This window comes from Lagopus leucura, unplaced genomic scaffold, assembly GCF_019238085.1.
Source record: "Lagopus leucura isolate 7727_CA_CO unplaced genomic scaffold, USGS_WTPT01 Super-Scaffold_100021, whole genome shotgun sequence".
In the NCBI taxonomy this organism is placed as follows: domain Eukaryota; kingdom Metazoa; phylum Chordata; class Aves; order Galliformes; family Phasianidae; genus Lagopus; species Lagopus leucura.
The window spans coordinates 1269084-1288342 of record NW_024962274.1 but is presented as its reverse complement, the minus strand read 5'-3'; the positions used below and the strand labels follow the sequence as shown (position 1 = coordinate 1288342).

General features: G+C 45.2%; 1 protein-coding gene across 2 annotated transcripts in view; it reads right to left on the bottom strand.

Moving 5' to 3' along the window:
- The window catches only part of LOC122183869 (LIM domain containing preferred translocation partner in lipoma), a 303475-nt gene that overhangs the window by 218842 nt on the left and 65374 nt on the right, over window positions 1–19259 (bottom strand). For both annotated transcript variants that reach the window (XM_042878277.1, XM_042878278.1), the window contains one exon: window positions 2585–2649. The gene's annotated coding sequence lies outside the window, so the exon portion shown is untranslated. The remainder of the gene's footprint in view (window positions 1–2584; window positions 2650–19259) is intronic.

The window sequence follows — 19259 nt, the reverse complement described above, 5'->3', positions numbered from 1 at the left end:
CAGCTGGCTGCAAGTGGAGCTCTGGGCTCAGTCTACTGTGAAAGAATGGATATGCTGTCATAAACAGCAGAGAGCCCGGACTGGGCCATGGCAGAGAAGTCATGCGCACTGAAGATGGATCACAATGCTGCTTTAATGTGGAGCTACTCCAGCACAGCCTGCCTTTCCCCAGGAGCAGCCACATACCACTCATACGCTGGAAATCTTGTGGATGGGCATGCATGCCAGCAAGTGTGGTAGTAGTAGTGGTCTAGCCAGACATCCAAAGCATATTGGCACTGCTATAATTTGTCCATTCACCAATATGTTTTCCTAAAAACACCCATATGCTTTTCCTGTAGTTCCCATATGCTTTTGCAAAGAGAAACAAAAACATTTTGTTAGTTGCGAGCGATTGATCGCCACATATTTTGCAGAAGTCAAAAAGAAAAACAACAACAAAAGTGCAGTCAGCTGCTTCCCCCTCCCTTTCCTCTCTGTTCATGGAGGGAACTGTGAAGAGCAGTGAAAATTCAGCCCACAGCAAAACACACAGCTCATCTTTTTGCACTGCAAGATATTCTAGGAATTACAGGAGGAATCTTCATTAAAAACAAGCTATCAAAGATCTGGCAGCCGGTGGCATTCCAGACAGTAATTCAGTGTTGGGTGTTTGTCTGCTAGCTCAGGTCCTTGTGGAGGGAGCCCGGCACATTAGGTAACAGCCCACAGGAATCCAGGCTCCTGGAGCAGCACATTAACCCAGCCTGGGGAATGCTGCTGTAAGGAGGTTACAGCCTTTCTCATCCTAATTCGATGCCAAATCTATCGCTGAGCCCCCCCCGCCACGTGCTTCCATGCTGCCAATATAAACCCCAAGGCAGCGAGCGGGCAGGAGGCTGGGTTCAGCCCGGAGCAGGAGTGTGGGTGTACAAGTATGTGTGTGTGTCAGGACTGGAGCGTGTGGGAACCTGGCCTCTGTGCTCAGACTCATTAGGAAACGCGGTGGACCTGAGGCCAGCGTTCAAAGAGAGAAACATTTCTCTGGAGATAGATTAGCGTATGTTCTTCTTTACATAAATAAAATTAAAGAGAGAATCGTAACGCGGACAAATCAATTAACTTCTGAAACACCGAGGGCACCGAATGTAACAGCAGAGGAGATGGGAAGAGCTTCATTACAGAGACACTGAAACACTGCACAGCCTTTCTTCCTTGCAAAAGAAATTCAGTTGTTGCTGCATGAAGTTCTGATTTTAGCCTTGTTTTCCTCCGTTGCTACCTGAACATCACTGCTTCCTTACCGAAATGGCCACAGACATACCTACATATTGATACAACCCCAGGCAAGGAGAGAAGAGCTTAGGAACATCTTTGAAGACTGTGAAGATACCTGGGGGCAGATGCCCAAAGACTACTGCAGTGCTCGACACTGCAGCATAAGCCTTTTATAGGGTGGAGTTTGAGGCTGACCTTTTTTTTACAGGACACCTTTCTACCAGCATAAAGACATTCAGCGATGCAATCCGATGCTCTCAATTTGCTCAAGCAAATTTAACCAGAAATGTTCTTCCCAAAGTTAGGGTTTCCTACAGTGATCTAATCTCTCACAAAGCCTAATGAGAGGCTGGATGTAATAGGCCAAGAGCCCAATTTTCCACTGGAACAAAGCTGAAAAAACAGTCAAGAGAAGAGAAATCAATCTCTTCAACAGGGTACACAGTAAAAAAAAAAACAACACAATTTGTCAGACAGCCTGTTTGGCAAGATTCATTTTATGATATGTTTTTATTCCGAGAGGAGTTGTGAGCACCTGAATGTCTGACTTCACAATTCACAAATATATTAATGCCGTTCCTTAAGCTTTCAGTAGAGAGCAAACCTAATGCCATCTCATTTAGTCAACAGTTTATAAGGGTGGGTCTCTCCCTAGATTTCTTATTTACAGCAACACATTGGGACAGTCTATTAAACTTAGTGGGGAAAGCTGCCGCAGAGAGAGTGAGAAAAGCAGAAGTGCTGCCATTAATCTTCAATAACCCAGCAATTGGGAAGACCAGGCCTTGAACCGAATTCTGTTCTCTTGCTATTAATCTCCTGTCCTCTGCTTATTAATCCTTTGTCTGTCTTCTTCCTTCAACATTTATTAATGCCCCCAACTGTTCACAGTAAACAGGATGCTGAGATCTCATCTCTAGCTGGCCATAATTTACAAGAGAGAAAAAAAGTAACAACAACAAAAAAAAAAGCAAGAAGAGGGTGAAAAGAAGAAGGAAGGATGTGGATTGCTTATTGAAAGGGCAGAATGAAAGGACACTACCATTTAATGACACAGCAGGGTAAAGAAGAAGCACCACTGATCCGACCCGAAGGTTCACCCTCACTATGATTTAATCATCGCATCACAGGTCCAGACCTGGACCTAGAAACAGTACAACCACCTCGAGTCTCTTGGTACCACGGCCCCCACCACCACAGGCTCTGGAGTGTTGCCTGTCATTTGCTGAATGACCAGATCACACCTGGCAAATGCAGCCCCAGGGTCTTCACACCCTGCCTAAACTCAGCAGCTTGCAAAGGCCCCGAGATGTGACCCACTCCTCACCTGGAAGCACAGCAGCCCCGTCAGGCACCGAGACAGACGTACGGACAGCTTCTTCCAAGGGACCTCTGCAGATGGAAACAGAAAGGTCAGAATTAAACTTTGCAGAAAGTAAAGCAAGCTGGCAGTGACACCTCAGAAAGAAAACAACCCTAGAAGGGCCCGTAAGCCAGCCACCCTCCCTTGCATTGCGGGACTGCACATCACAACTATTTTTCCTCTGATACAACTCTGTGTCAGTCTGTCCCTGGTTTGATCCATATAAGGGCTTTTCACACATTAAAACAAATCAAGTGCCTGGTGAGAGGCACTGAGGTAAGGGCTCCAAGTAACACCATCTCTTTCAAAGCCTGGCCAGATGTGCTTCTGCCTGCTGTGCTTCAAGGGCCTCTTCTTCCTGCTACAGTCAATGTGACTCACCCACCGTGCTGCCTGTGCTGTGTGGGCACCCCTACAAGAGCTAAAGTGGAGGTGGGATGCACTAAACACACATCAGTTGTGGCCAAATCGTGGTTTCCTCTGGGTGCCTCCAAAGCAAAAGGGAAAAGTCAGGTTTTCCAGGTAACCACTCGCTGTGCTTAACCAGCAGCCTTTCATACTTCCAGTATCTTGATAGATACTCTTGTGTTTGCCATTTCCTTTCATCTCCATCCCAGATGGAAATATTGGCAACGGTCAGCAATGACCCAGTGGACCTCTGCCCCTCTCCCCATTGCCACAGGGAACCAGAGCAGCTCCTGCCTGCCCCCATGCTCCCAAACCTGCCCTGTCCTTGCAGCAGAGCCAGGTCTAGCTGGGAGCAGTTTCACTCTCCTGGGCAGCTGGACAAAGGGGAGCAAGGGATGAAGAACAGCAGCGGCTGCTTCAGACCCTCCTGAAGCCAATGGAAATCCACTGAGGAGCTGCTTCCTCTGACACTGCCTATTCCTTTCATATTTGCCATGACAAATAATTCATGTTAACATTTTTTCAAGCGCTGTAACCCCGTATCAAGTAACAGCAAAGAGACAGACAGGTGTCCTGACCACAGAGGCAGCATATGTGAACAGTTTGGAATTTACCATTATTATTTCATAAAGGGGGAAACAAATCCCACAGACTTTTCTGTGCATGATACATTTTCTGCTCTGTTTGATGTTGCTTTCAGGCTGAAGACTTCAAATAGCTAACCCTAACCTATGCCTCAAGCCTGCTTTAAACTAATGCCCCTTATGTGACCAGAAATGAATGCATGGTGAATCACTAACCCCACACACAGCGGGCTGATGAGAGGTAGCCCATGCCTCCCAAGCACTGCATGGCCATGAACACATTGAGATAATTCAGCCTGGTAATTCAGCACGACCAGTTCTGTGTTTCTGGAGCTCGAAAGCACAAGCTCCAAGCCAACTGCCCAGCCACACAAATTCAGAGCAGAGAAAAACTTAACTACTGGGGTTTTCTGCAAAGCACACACACATAACCTGCAGAGGCTGTACTTCCACTCTCTGCCTACCTTTGGGAGATGCTTAAAAGAAGCTGCATTTTAATTACTGGTCCAATCAAGGGAATCTAAACTTGACAGCAAGGGAAAGGGCTAACCCAAAGTTACAGATGTGGGTGTATATGCGGCCCGGCTCTTTGCTTCTTTGCTGACATTCCGGCTTTCAGAAATTAAATTAAAACCACACTTAACTTCAGAGAGACTGCAACTTGCATCTACAGTGCTGCAGAAACCTCAGTTGAGAGAACTCCACTGAAATCGATGGAGTCATTCAGATTTTCTCTGGTTGCAGACCTATAGGCCAATAAACATTAGCGTTCATCCAACCTCCAGCTAAATATTGCCTACTAGAAGACCATTATCTTTGTCATTGATTTGGATAACTTATTTAAAGCATGCTTGAAGACGCATTAGCATCTTTGGGTTTTGGTGGTTGTATTTGAAGGGTTAAGCCCCGGCAGGTATCAAACACTTGAAAACAGCATGTTAACAGTTTACAAACAGAGCTGGAGATATAAGTTTGTTTTCTGTTTTTCATTGGGAAATTGGTAAAATGAAAGAAGCAAAGAAAATATTTAAAAAAAAAAAAAAAAAAGAAAATGAGCTGTGTGCACCCACTGAAAAAAAAATCATCCAAGTTATTTGACAGATACTAAGTTAAGATGAAATACAGGGATGAGAAGAAGAAAATCACAGCAGGGAAACCCAACCCTCTCCTCCTTTTGAGCCTTACCACATAATGTCACGCCTGGCGCACCCCAGGGAAGGGCAGTTTCACTGGCAGCAGCAGCTGGGCTTAGGTTGGGCTCCCCTCCCTTAAGCCTTCCTGAACACCTGCAGTACAGCCTCCCAGCAGCAGATGGATGCTGCCAGCACGTCTTACAGCTCTCTCCAAACGTGGATGCTACCAACCATCACTACATCCCTACCTTGGGCATAAGATCTTTTTGTTTAAACCCGCTCACCAAAGTGAATTTTTTACCCTTGGGCACAAGGCCACCCTTGTGACCGAGCTCCTGGTCAGAGTGTTGTGTTGCTATAGCTTTGCTGAAGAAGGAGAATCCTGTTGGTTTGTTTGGCTTTCAGTTGCCCTGCCCATGTTCCACTGCCAAGCATAAGATACAAGCCAAGCTTCAGACAGGGATAGGTGGAAGAGGCATTGAAACATGCTGCCCAGGGAGTCACCATCCCTGGAGGTGTTCAAGAAAAGGACAGATGTCACAACGAGTGACATAGTCTAGAGTGGTCACTCACATGGGGAGATGGTTGGACTAGATGATCTTAGTGATCTTCCCAACATTAACGACTCTACAATTCTAGGAGTCTTGCCCAACAATCTAATGAAAAATTGTCAGGTTAAACTACAACTATGGGAAGGACAAAAATAAAAAGTATAAAATACAGTAATAGTAATATTTTGTTAAAATCAAACAGCAAATCAAAGACAGAACAAGGGATGTGGAGAAGCCGTCTCGGTCTCTGCTACTGCTTCTATGGCACAGAGCAGCTCCCAGCCACAACCAAGGCTCCGGTGCTATAAGCAAACCAGAGAAGTCTACCAACAACACACAGCACAGCACAGCACAGTCCTTCTGTACTGCTGGCTCCTGAACCCTGAGAGCAACTCATGCAGCGTGGCACACAGGGAGAGGAGCCCAGCAGAGCTGCTCCCACAGCAGCAGTGAGCGCATCCTTCCCTGTCTGTTGAGGACCCATCACAGCAGCTCCCTGTTTGACAACGCCTTATTTCCACCTTTCCCCACTGCTATGCAGCAGCTTCTCAGACAGACCAAAGAGAAAGTCAGGCACTGCTCAAGTAAGCACCTGGATCTACAAACAACAGATTAAATTCTCAAGCTACAAAACTATGTTTTAGCAAAAGTGCAATTGGACTCCGTGTACTTGTTACATTTCTAAATATACTCCGGTTGTCAAGACAACAAAAAGACTGATGGATCTCCAAAGCGTACTGTATCTATTTAATTGTCAGCATTTCAAACTGACTCGAGGAGGGGAAAAAAATGCTGCGTGATAAGTCTAATTGTCATGGTTACCACTGGCTAACCCCATAATAAAAATATATATATTCTAGCTGAATGTGCCAAGCCATGTGAGGAGCAGATGGGAGACATTCTCATTACTGCAACAGCCTCCACTGGAAAACTAAACTTGAGGAAGGATGCGAGAGACTTTACAGAGCTCTCAGACACAACAGACGCCGTGGGCTGCAGCTTCCCACCCGCCTGGCAGCAGCCGCTTGGGCTTTTCCTGAGCCCATGGGCTGAACCCACAGGGCTGGGGCTCCCTAACTCACCAGCATTCCTCTTTGGGGAGTCCCATCCCTCCCAGTAAGGTGCTTCAGATGCTTCTTTAAAGCTGATGACAAAATGTAACATGCAACTGCCTTGGATTCGCACTCCCACTCTCAGCAGCTCGCGCTGATCCCTTCAGGCAGCCTGCAAGCATTGCTCCAACTGTTAACAAGCAGAAGAACAGCCATGGCCAGCCTTGGAGAAGAGGACCAAGCAGAAAGCAGCAGCCAGAGGTCAGGCTGGTTGATTTCAGCCCCACAAGCTTTGCACCCCATTGGACAAGCATAATCCAGCACCACTACTCCTGTGCAGTCCCTCCTGAAAGAGATGCTTCATGAAAAACCCTCAGATGTTGTTTTTTACAGGGAAGACTTCCACAACGACATCTAAGGTATCTACCTGGATGTAAAATTCTTTTACAATCCAAACTTTACTTGCCTGATCAAACTCATCCAACCACACATTTTTCAATTGCATCTCTTCAATCTCAAGTCTAACTTGCAAGGGAAAGGCACAGCTTTCAAAGTCAGGCTCAAAGACAGGGCTCTGAGCACCTGATGGAGCTGTAGGTGCCCCTGTTCACTGCAGAGTTGGACCAGATGGCCTTAAAGATTCCCTTCCAACTCAAACAATTCCATGAGTCTAAGTTTCTGCCAGGCATAAAAGCAATGGAAACCAACTCACATTCACCTGACCAGTGCTGATGTCAATGAATTATCGGTTTCCAACTTGTCTGAAGCTTCCCCAACCTTTGTGTTTTTTTGACAGAAACTACACTGAAGTTGAATTATCCTGAAGAATTTGCTCCAAAATGCTTACTTCTCTAGAAGCTCTGTATCTCCACTGACAGTTTCATGGAAACTAGATGGCACTGCCTAAGTCCCATTTCTAGGAGTGATCTGATTTCAAAATACTACTCAAGAAAAACACCATCTTCCAAGCCTCTCAAGCAACGGGTCTGAGTTCGTGATATTCTCCTTGGAGCCTGCCCCTGCTCACTCTCAAGATGAACAATTTCTGAATTCCAAATATGAGCATCTTTGTGACAGATACCGAGCTTTCGTGCCTACCAATACCGTCACCATGCGGTTCACCATCACGTCCTGCTCCACAGAGCCGGAGATGGGTAGTGAAAATCAAAACAAAAGTAGCACAGAAGTGCTATTTCCGGGGTTTGTGCAAGAATTATTTCAAATACTACTGAAGTTTAGAGCTAAAAGGACTCCTGCACACAAAGAATCTTCATGCACAAAGGACTCAGAGGCAGCTGGTTATTACAGGGACTTGGGTACACCTAAATGGATGCAGAATCAGTATTTTGTCCCTTGGTACCTTAGTACTTTTGAAAGTAAGCACTTCCATTAGGAATCTCAGAGAAATGATAGCCCTTCTGAAAGCTGTATCCAGAACTTAACTGAGCTGAAATCCCAAATAACCAACAGCTTAAAATCATGCTCCACTATAATGTTGCTTGCTTCAACATTATACAGGTGCAGGAATCTAGCTTTGGCTCTCCTGTTACCGAAAGTGCTCGCCTAGGGCACGAGGCTCCTATAGTTATGGCTCTGGGACAACTATTACATTCTGTTCTAATAAAGAACATGCTCTCAGGAGCAAACTCCCCAGGATGACTCCTTTGCTTTGGCACAAATGGACTCATTTGGTTGAGATAAAAGGATGTTCCCTTGCATCATTTTCATTTGATTTTTTTTTTAATTTTTTTATTTTATTTTAAGATAGAAAACAGTTAATTTTGCTAAATGAGTGCTCTGTTGCCATGACTTCACTGCAGACAAATACAAAGCCATCAAGATCCTTTTCTCTGGTTGTTGCTTTTTAAACAAGTATTTGATCATCTTCGTTTTCTTTCTTCTGTGCCCAGCACCCCCCAGTCAAGCAGCTACAAAGAGGTTATAGCTACTCCCTAAGTCGGAGAGACACTACTGCACATCTTCATGCCCTCACACCGCACATCTGCCAGATGTGCCACCGTGCCTCCTGTCAGCCTGCAGGACAGTGCTGCCCACAGCAAGAGGCAGCAAATCTCTCCAAAGGAAATCTGAAGTCTATGGGATTAGTCCCTGAAAGGCAGAATTCCCACACTCCCACCAAGGACCAAAGGCTCCATTCTGCTCACAGGCAAGCCAGACCTGCAGCCTCAATTAAAGGCCCTTCCTGCTGCCTCAGTTTCCCAGACAGATGAAGCAGGCTGGACATACATATCGTCTGCCTCTGTGGGGTGTTGCAACATGCGCAGAGTTAATATTCATGAAGTACACTGGGGATTAACAGTATTATAGACTTCACTGAGATGAAGGTTTTTCTTTTTTTTTTTTTTTTAATGTTTGCATTGAATAGACAGACTAAGTAGAAACAGCATTTGTAGCCTGCAGCCATTATCCCAGTAAATGGCTTATTACAGCACGCAGCCTACCAGCTCACCTCCATCCTGTCTCACTGAAACGCATGTAGGTGGAAGCTGCTCATTCCACTGAATTTTCCTTTTTACTGCCTCTGTCTGATGGAGACTCTTGATAGCTGGGCTCACAAGACAGGGATTAGGATATAAATACTTCAATACAAGCTTGTTCTTTGGTACCTATTTATGACGATCACAGAACAATTAATTACTTCCCATCTAAGACTAATTCCCATGTCTTCCAAAAAGGCTGGGGGGGCAAGGGGAGATTGGCTCAACATTTTCCATTTCCTGATGAGTCACAGCAGATCCACTACAATAAACTCAATACTTCAATCAGACTGTTTCTTATCAAGGTGTATTCAATACATTACTAAGATGTGGAGTGTGCTATTTTAGGGGCTAATCTCAGGCACTGTATGCATAACGCATTATCCAAACAGACCGACCCCCCCTGCACCACTGCCCCTTCCCACACGTCCCAAAATCGTACAAACACTGCAGGAGACAGTGAAGAGCTGTGCATTCGGAGTGCTGACTTTCACAACACATAGCCCTTCAATATGCAGCCCTCTCTCCCACCTCATTAGTTCATTCCCTTCCCTTTGGCAATGAAATTACTTATGTGACAGCAGCATCTGACAAGAAAACATTCGCAGACTGCACGGGTTGCAACAAGTCTGCAGCGTCTTGCTTTCTTCGTTCTAGGGCCAAGAACCATACCTTTATTTTTCTGCCCCAGGGAGCCACTCTGCATCCCTGTAACAAACACTAAATTGTCCCCAGTTCCCACGCCACCCACTCACAAGCTCCCAGGCTCCATAGAGCAAGCAGGATCCACCTTGCTCAGCCTCCGAGCAGCCCCATGGCTTTTGGGGACAGCAGCAGGTGCCCTCTGGTCCTCATTAATTCCTCTACTTAGCAAACAGTTAGATATAATTTATTGTGTTGATTGGGCAATTGATCCCAGTCAGATCATTTCACTCTACAACAGGTTGTGTTCTGCACCAGCCTGATGGCAGTCAGCTGCAATGGGAACTCCTTCACCCAAGCAGAGGAGACTATGGAGAGCAGAACAACAGTCACATCTCCCAGGACTATGCACTGACCTCAATTCTCACAAGCAACACAGCTAAAAAAATCCAAAACACCAACAGCTGCCTGAAAAAAAAAAAAAAAGAAGGCTACGAAAAGCCAAGGATGACAGTTGGATGAGATGATCTGTGAGGTCTTTTCCACCACTAATGATTCTATAGTAAGTGTGTTAAAGACCATAACATTCAGGTGAGCAGGACTGGGTACAGCAGACAGACAGCTGTGCTCTTCCTTGTTGAGGCACTGGTGTGCCATCATGGACATCAGCAGCTGTGAGTGCAGTCACTGCACAGACACCACCTCAAGATGATGCTGGAGCTACTTATTACCATCAGTTTTCTCCGTGGCACAACAGGGCTGTGCAAACAGTTTCTATGCAAACAGTTGCAGTGCCAGTTTCTGCCAAGCCCATGCTAATTGCAAGTGATTCCAGTTCAAATGCTCTTAAGTCAGAAAACATTTAGGTGACATGTAACCAAGGCCTCACATCTGTTACCAGCTCTCCAGCAGTGAACAAACCTGCAATCAGCTATGAAGACCTGTCAATAGCTCTTCTGTCTTCCTCCTTGGGAGTGCATTTAAATTCCAATTTGCCGCCATCACAAAGGCAGAACGTTTTTGATCCTTGCAATGCTTACAGCCTGTTAGAGCAACTGAAGTGCCAAATCAACACAAGGACACAGCCATGGATGTCCCATTAAAGTCCATTGATTCTCCCCAAGATTTAGCAGCTCATCAGGTGTCACTTCTAAAAGCATCATGGTGCAAGAAGAGACAATAATTACTTAAAAACTTCAAGGCACCCTTAAACATATTCAACCAGTTTCACACAGACTCTGTGAATGGAAGCAATATGTGGGAAGGGATCATTCCACATGGCCAGATCTGTAGGTGTAAACCATAGCAGATCGCTAGAGTAGGCTCCACTGTTCAAGGTCATCATAATCAAAGGGAGAATTTTCACTCTGATTTAAAGATTTCCATAAAACTGACTATCACCTCAGTTTGGATGCTCCCAGACCAAGCCGTAGTCTCCGCAAGATCTGCAGTGCCATTCACTTTGAGCTGCAGGTGACAAAGCAACACACAGCTGGAATTCCTGCTCACCCTATTAAGAGCACCTATGATGTTGAAGTTCTCCAGCAAGTTAGGGCTGTACTAGCCAGCATTCATTCTTAACAAGATGTGCTGGACTGTGCAGATCTCCAGGTGGCAACCAGCTCCTTGGAAGAACACTTGAAACAGCAGTGCAGATCATGAGCTAATGCCATAGAAAATGCCTCAAGACAAACCAAAAACAACTTAAAAATCAACATCACGAGCAAAGACAAAATATAGGACCACATTAAGAAATATGAGCAAAAAAAAATCCACCAAGTTCAAAGGAAATGTAAGTTCCCTTTTTTTTTTTGGACAATGCCGCTGGTAGCATATGGCTCTGACATTTTACAGGCATGGTCAGATTTGGGCTTATCTTGTATTGTCTTAAAACATACAAAACCAGGATTCTGCCATGTCAGGCAATTAAGTTCCCGTGCTTTCCCAAAAAAACACTTGGAAAGTTTCTAAATGCAGCAGGAGAAAAATAATTCTGTTCAGTCCACGCCTGTGTCTCCCTCTCCTCCCATTAGCACATGGGGAAAAGGTTGGCTTAGAGCAATACAGCACTTCAATTTGAATATGAATCACTCTTCTGGTGAGAAAACAAAACAGAAGCCGACTTCACACAACCCTAATCTGAAGATATAATGAAAACCAACGCATCTACCAGGAGCAATAGATGTAAAACATGGTGAAAATCCTGGCTCAGACAAACAGCCAACAGTAAGACCTGTCCCAGAGGATGCCAAAGTGGCTTACAAGCTGAGAGGCAGGAACCGTTCCAGCTGTCACTGAAACATCATCACCTCTGGATGGGTAGTTGGGGCAGCACCACTTGTGGTTTGTGAAGGAGGGAAGAACAGCGTTGAGCTGAGATTGCTGAGAGCTCAGGAAGGCAGGATCGCTCTGCAGGAACGGGACTTTGCTCCTGGAAAGCAGAAGTTGGTTTGGTTTTGATTCATATGATTCAAAATGGCACAACATGGGCTGAGCACCTAAAAAGCAGGCGCACACGATGCTGGATTTGACAGTGCCTGGCCACAAAAAGAATGGAAAGAAAACGTGTGCGTTCTGATGCTCTCCAGCTTCTCAACCAGAGAACTGAGGGATCAGAGCTCTCCATAGAGGTTAAGGCAAATCACTTCTCCCCAGCTCGGTCTCCCCCTCTCCTGGATGCACAGCAATATCCCTACTCGACTAGAAGCAGTCTGGGGGAAGGCAATGTGCTGCTATTACTGCTTAACATTGCTATCTTCAGAAGGCCAGTGTTGCCTATCACCAGCTCTGCTGAAATCCTGATCAAAGCACTGCTTTCACCCTCTCTCCTTTGCCCCTTCACCCTTTCCAGCCCAACTCCTGCTGTCACTTCACTGCAGGTAGAAGAGCCCTTTTGCTACAGCACTCTTTAACAGAGACTCAGCTCAAACTGAGGCCTTTGGCATGAAATATCAACAAACAAGAAGTTCAGAAATCCTTCAGGAAAGGGGCCTGAACAAGCAATCTGCACATTTCCAGCACTAAACGTTTGTTTCTCCTCCTGGCAGCATCTGGAGGCTTGCAGAGTGTTTACTTGCATCTTGGCAACACCCATTTAAGCCTACAAGCTCATCAACAATTCACCTTGACTCAAAAGCAGTGGTTGTTCTGAGTGCTGAGGAAACAATGAACAAAATCATCATCTTTTTCTTTTTCTTTTTTTTGGCAAGTCTCTGATAAAGCCTTTCTGAAAGGAACTTAACTTGATCTTTTCCCACACTGTGTTCTATATTCAGTTGCCATTCTAGAAACAAAACAAAAAAACTGCGCACAAATGCAAACAAATCAGAGCAGGGCTTGGTCTGATCTGCCTAAAACAAATGTCTACCTCCTCTTCTACTGGCTCAGCAACAGAGACCCAAAGCCAACACGTTCTTTGCATTTCTGACAGGCTGACGGTTGGATGGGTTTGTGCAAGTTTGTCTGTAGTGCCTTGGGACTGCATGACAATTCGAGGGAAAATTCCCTTAAAAGGAACACGCACGGTGAGGCATCGATCTGGACAAGTACTGCCGAGCTGCTGCCCTGTACAAGTGACCTCCCTCCAACCACGCAGTCGTGTTCTTGCAAGTCGGAGTCTCACCCTCATCTTGGTTTAAATAGAACAAATTCATTTCTTTTTATTGAGGAGGGGGAAAAAAAAAAAAAAAAAAAAATCAATAAGCAAGAAAGGAAAGTTACAATGAGCTGAACATGATTTACAGGTAAAGTGAATTGCCAGGGGATCCAGGCAAAGATTCAACGCTGATTCATCAAACAAGTCATTGAGATGTCTAAAGAACGAGCTATCGAGAGAAGTCCCTCATCCTCTCCACCTCTTATTATTAGTTATTGTTGGTAGTGACCTTTTCTGCAAGTCTCTAGACCATTCTGAAGTGCTGAAGACTTTAGGAAGTGAAAATTAGTTCTTAAAGGAACTAAAGTGCTTCAAAAACATTTTATTAAAGGTTGCATCTTGCTTCTCTCATCCCTTCCCTTGGGTGCTTAGGATGAGCTATGCATTACAAGAGCAGGCACTGTGCAGTTCTAGCCAAGATTCCCAAGCTACCTTCACAAACACACTTTCAGCATCGCAGCCCAGGACAGCATTGATAGAGATCTTAGGGAACCGCAGAAACCAAGGGACAGAAGGGCTGCCTGTTGCCACCGGAGCACAGAGCCTCAAGGAGAGCCCCAGAGTCCCAGCCCTGTGGCAGCTGACACTGAGATCTCACCCAGTTCCACAGCAAAGAGTTGGAGGTGCAAGAGCAGGCAGAGAGAGCAGCAAAGCTGGTAGGGGCATAAATGAAACAGTGCTGTGAAATACAGAGGTGAGCACAGCCTGACGCTCACCTTCACAGCTCCCCCCCAGACACGCACGCCTCGCCAGACTGAAATCTCTGAAACTCATCCAGGCCTTGCTGGGCTGATCCAGGAACCTCATTCGTATGCATGTTTGTTCTTACACACAAACACGACAAGTTTTTAAAATCACTCAGATTTCACACAAGTCCCCCAGGCCCACATTTACATGGTACTTAGGAAACCTGGTCTTCAATGGAATTGTAAAAATTCCAAACCAAAGGAAAGAATTTGCAAAGGCAAAGACCACAAAGAACCATGGATCTGGGTTGGATGGGAGAGACTTCCATTTGGGATGCAAGGAAGCTTTAGGGATGCCCAACACAGAGGTTCCCCAAAGTGCTCAGTTTTCAGAGGATGGTTTTCTTAAAATAAGACATACTTAAAGACTGCACCAGCTGAGCATCCAAAACTGATTAGTCACAGTAAAACACGGGCTGAACTCTCTTCATTTATTATCATTCCACAGTGGAAAGTTCTCACCAAAGCTCTAATATATTCCATTCCAGACGAACAATTAGGTGGCATTAGGCAGCCAGTCGTAACTCTCCGCACTAAATGGCCTTGCTATTTGACAGTATGTGCTGCGCCTTTAAAAGTTTCCAAAAATGACAGTCTTTTTTTTTGTATATGCTGGAATATTCAAGAGCATTTCATATCTATTCTCATATCAAGAAAAGAGCAATTAGATCAATAATGAAACAGGAGTGCTCCCTTTTACTTTCTGCGGTTTGCAAAGAGGTTCGTGTTTCTATGCGAGCACAGCTCTTGTTTTAGTGATGTGAAAGTGTGTGGTTTGTGCGATACCCAGTTTCTTCTAATATCTGAGTTTCTGTTGTTATCTGCCTACAATTTACAGTAAAGCATCTTTTGTTCTCACGCCCCTCAATCTCCAAATTAGCCCAATTTTCCCAACAACAAGATTTTATCACCCTGTGTAGACCTTTTACGAATACTGGAAAGCTTGCCAACAACGCTCTCCACTGTAATGCAGCACGAATTCACAGAAGAAGGCATCACCAAGTCTATCTGTGCTTGCTTCTGTGTACACAGACTCATTAATAAGCTTTTCTTTGGAGAAAAGGACTGATTATGCGTTTGAAAAAGCAACTAGAATTGGGCTGGGATCCATGAAAGGGGTCCCAAGGCGCTACACGCAGTGGGTAAAATCACTGAGCAACATTTGAACCTCTGTTTACACATCAATGTTGTGCTATTTACTATGATTAGATTATTACAATTTTCAAAAGTAATCAAAATATTTAGAACTAGGTTGTTGTTGTTGTTGTTTTTCTGGGTCTCTGCTGCAGAGCATGAATGCAATTCTTCTAATCTAAGCAAAAATTACTTAAAAACCCTTCTAAACTGGAAGGACGCTGCCAGTAGTGCAGATGGGTAACCGGCTGGCTCCAGCGTCAGACTGAATCGTGCCATTTATAGCAGTTTGACCCTCTATACAACAGATGAGAGCACTGATATTTTAGCCAGAGAAGTTCCTTTTCCAGACTGCTGTTTACAGCCACGTGCTCTACTCCAGGATCCTTGACTGTGCTGCTTCTACGACTCTCAGAGAAGCGCGTCTTTGTCAACCATACTGAAGGTCCCAGAGAGGGACTTCACCTTCTGCTACAACGTGAACATCAATCCAACAATAAAAATAGCACAACAACCAGAAAATTAAGTATTTCTGACGAGGAAGAGAGAATTGCCCACAGCAAGCATTTCAACCCTATGGCAAGTCATCTGATCGGTTCTCGAGCCCAGGCCTGACACAGGACACCAGGGACTCTCCATGCCTCAGTCCTGTACCTCTCTGGAGCTGCCTAGCACTCTGCACACAGATATTTTTAATGGTCTGTCATGTTCTTTCTGGCACTGATTAAGCACTGGTGGCATAACAGTGTGTTACCCAGTCCTTCAGCTGCTTCAACTGAGATTAGCTGAGGCAAGCCAGGACACAATCGTTTGAACGCCTTGATGCTTCTTGCACCCACCCGGGAGGACCTGGCTTTCAGCCTGCCTGCATAAACCCTAGGATTAGCCACTGCTGGAGAGGCTCCTTTATGGGATAAGTAAGAGGTCAAGCACTGCGATCTAAAAAAGGCTGTGACGGGTGTACATAATCCCCCACAAGTTGCATTCCTCCACCTCTCCTTGCCAGTAAGAGCACACAGCAAAAGCCATTACAACCACAGTCATGGAAATCAAAGTGCCAACTGTATCACTCGAGCCTTCAGTGACTTTACCTGATGTTGTTGTCAAACATGCCAAAAAGGATGCATTTGAAAGAGAAGCACAGAGAGGAACCGTACAAATATTGCTTACTTGGTTTTAAGCTGAAGCAGGACTGCTGAAACCTTCCAGTACTCCCTATGAACAGCCCCAGTAGTTGGGAGATGGCAGAAGGTAAACCTGGATTAACGCAAGGCAATTCAAAATGTGCTTTTCAACTATCTGATCAAATGTTTAAATTGAGGGTAGGCACTAAACTCAAAGCATTCTTAAAATCATAATAGATTAGAGTGACTATGGAACTCCAGCATCCCCAGTTTCAAGGGCACTCAGTTTCCCACCACTTTCACCATGCAAGAGCCTCTCCAGACCCAGGGATCTCTCCAAGTTTGATGATCCTACATGCATTCCAAAGAAAGATCCCACAAAGACAGACCTGATGCAACAAACAGACCATGGGAACATCTTTGTTTATTCTAATGTGACCTCCCCCCCTCCCCAACACCTTAGCAGAGCCATCAGCTGGCCTGCCTCTCCCCAAAGCACCAGCACCGAGCTCACTCACACTGCTGCTGCAGCTTAATCCAGTGCCAGGAATGGCTCCAAACATCTCTATGGAAACGAATGTGATAATAAAACTTCTGCTGAAGTCTCTCTGCTCTCATACAGCTCTCAGGAAGCAGAACCGAGCTCCAACTGACCACAGCCTCCTTAGCAAAAGAGATTCTCACCTGCAACACAGCACCAGCACTGGCAGCCAGCCATTAGAGATGCCAGGAAAACCTATTCTGCCTCTCTGTTCCTTCAGGAAAATTCACTGACCAGCACTGCCGGACGCAAATGCCTTCCCTCTCCAATAACCTGAGCAGGATTTGGAGCACTGCAGGCAGGATGAAGGTTCTCTTCACATCCTGCAGTGCCCCCAGAGATGCCCAAACTCCCCCAGCCATCCAGCACTAACAGTGCCTGGCATTAGCTCAGTGTGCACAGTGGTTCTGGTCTCTCTGGGCAAGATCTGGAAGAGCAGCTTTTATTAGACAGATTATGTCTGAAGTGACCCTGTCAGTCTGGGCTCTTTAGAGGCCAGCTCCAAAAGCCAAGGTGCCAAATCCAGCAGCATGCTCCTTTAGCAGGGGTCCTGCAGAGGTGACTGAGCTCTTCTCTGGCTAAAGGGCAAGGACCAAAGCAAAAGGGAGTACAGATTCCAGCGGTGCAGCCCTCAGAGAGGCTGCAGAGCGCCTTCCTCCAGGCACTGCCTCAAGGTAAGGGCTGCAACTACTGCCTGCAGTACTGTAAAATAAAAAATTAAATATATATATAGAATAAAATATGAGTATACTATAGCCTGAAAGCAGCCTGCTTCCTTTGAAAGCTCTTCTGCAAGAAAACATTTTTGCTGCAAGGTTCTACCATTTTGTACAGCATGTAGTAAGTGGATGCCTCTATTTTATGCTTTGCAGCTGAGTTCAATACAAGGAGAGCATCCTTACACACAGGGACAACGATGCTAGGGAAATACAATGTCCTGCAAGATAAAATAGCAGGGTAGTCATCTCCAGAACATCTCAACATTCAGAAGAGAGGAGGAATTCTACCTAGGATTGAAATGGTCAACTAAAATCTATATCCTAATACATCACTTTCTTTTTTTCTATTTCTATTTCCTTTTAATTCAGTGGCATTTAGCTAGCAGAATAGCTGTTAACAAAGGTCTAAGAGGTGGAATGCCATTTTCTATATATAGAAAAATGCTTTGGAGGAAACTGTAATTTGACAGAAATACACATTTAGCAAAACACATTTTAAGAAGTGGAAAATATGTTTGTCTTTTAAGGCAGCAAGAGATCCACCACAGCTCATCAAAAGGAAAATAAGAAGGAAGAGATTGTTCAGAAGCACGATGGGAAGGGATCCTGTTCCAGCCCCACGCTCAGGGATGGATGAGCAGAACCCCTTCCCTTCCTCTGCTTCACACCCAGCACTGGAGAAGGATATGAATTTACAAACTGCAGCTGTTCCAGCAGCCCAGGGTTTGGTCTTCTTACACCACTGGGGGCAGATGGTGCATGCTGTTATTAAATCCGTACTTCAGCCCATAATAGTAATTGCAGGAAAACTTCTGCTCTTGGATGATCACTATCCTTATTTTGGAGGAAAAAAAAAAACAACAACAGAAGTCGTCTTGGAGTTAAATAACTTTACTACTTTAACAATGAAAAAAATTGTCTAACCTATTTCTTCTGACTGGGAACACAAAGAGAACAGGATATGAACATATTTGATAAAGGTCAATGCACATTCACTCACCTCTTTGGAAATTGACAATGTTCTCGTGACAGCCATAAAGCTGCTGTGAATTTTAGTTCCCTCGAAAGTAAATATAAGGAATCCCAAACTGTAACCACAAGTGCCACAATTCTGAACACTGATGTCACATCCAGCTTAATGTGTACTGCAGCAGTCTGTATGCTAAAGCTTCAAAATCGCCTCCTCTAAGGCCTTAGGAAGAAAACAGCAATTATCCCTCACCAAGCACGCATCGCAATGCTTTCACTTGGTGCAGGGCAAGAACGTGTTTCATTCCCCAGCATTTGGGATGAGGCATGGCAGGGTTGGTAGGACTATTTACTGGATGTCTTAGAGTCAAATATCTTACGCTACTGTATGTTTTATTTCCTTTCATCACTGTTCCTTCCCATTCCAGCTACAAAATTTCATTTTCTCTTGGAACTGGCTGACTTTCATTTGTGCCCATGTGTTTTTCTATCAATTAGCCAGGGCAAAGGGGTTGCCTTTCAGAGCCCTTTCTGGTACACTCGACATAAGGGGACACTGTAATTAATAGATGTCAGGCACAGTCCCTCCCGACACATTGATTCCTTACTAGTTAAGAAACACTTGGAGAGAGCACAATCAGCCCTGACTGCCAGGGGTCCTCATAAAATCCATACGCCTGGATTTACAGAAACAGCTAATCACTCTGGATGCTGAAAAGGGGTATGGAGGAACCTGATTTTGTGAAGCAAAGGAAGCCCCTAAGTAACTAACACCTTCACGTGCTTCAAAGGGAGTGCCACCCAGAAGACTTTCAGAGTAGGAGGCCAGTAGGAAAAACCCTTCTGATCCCCAGTCCAGACCTTCACTGGGGGGGGGGGGGGG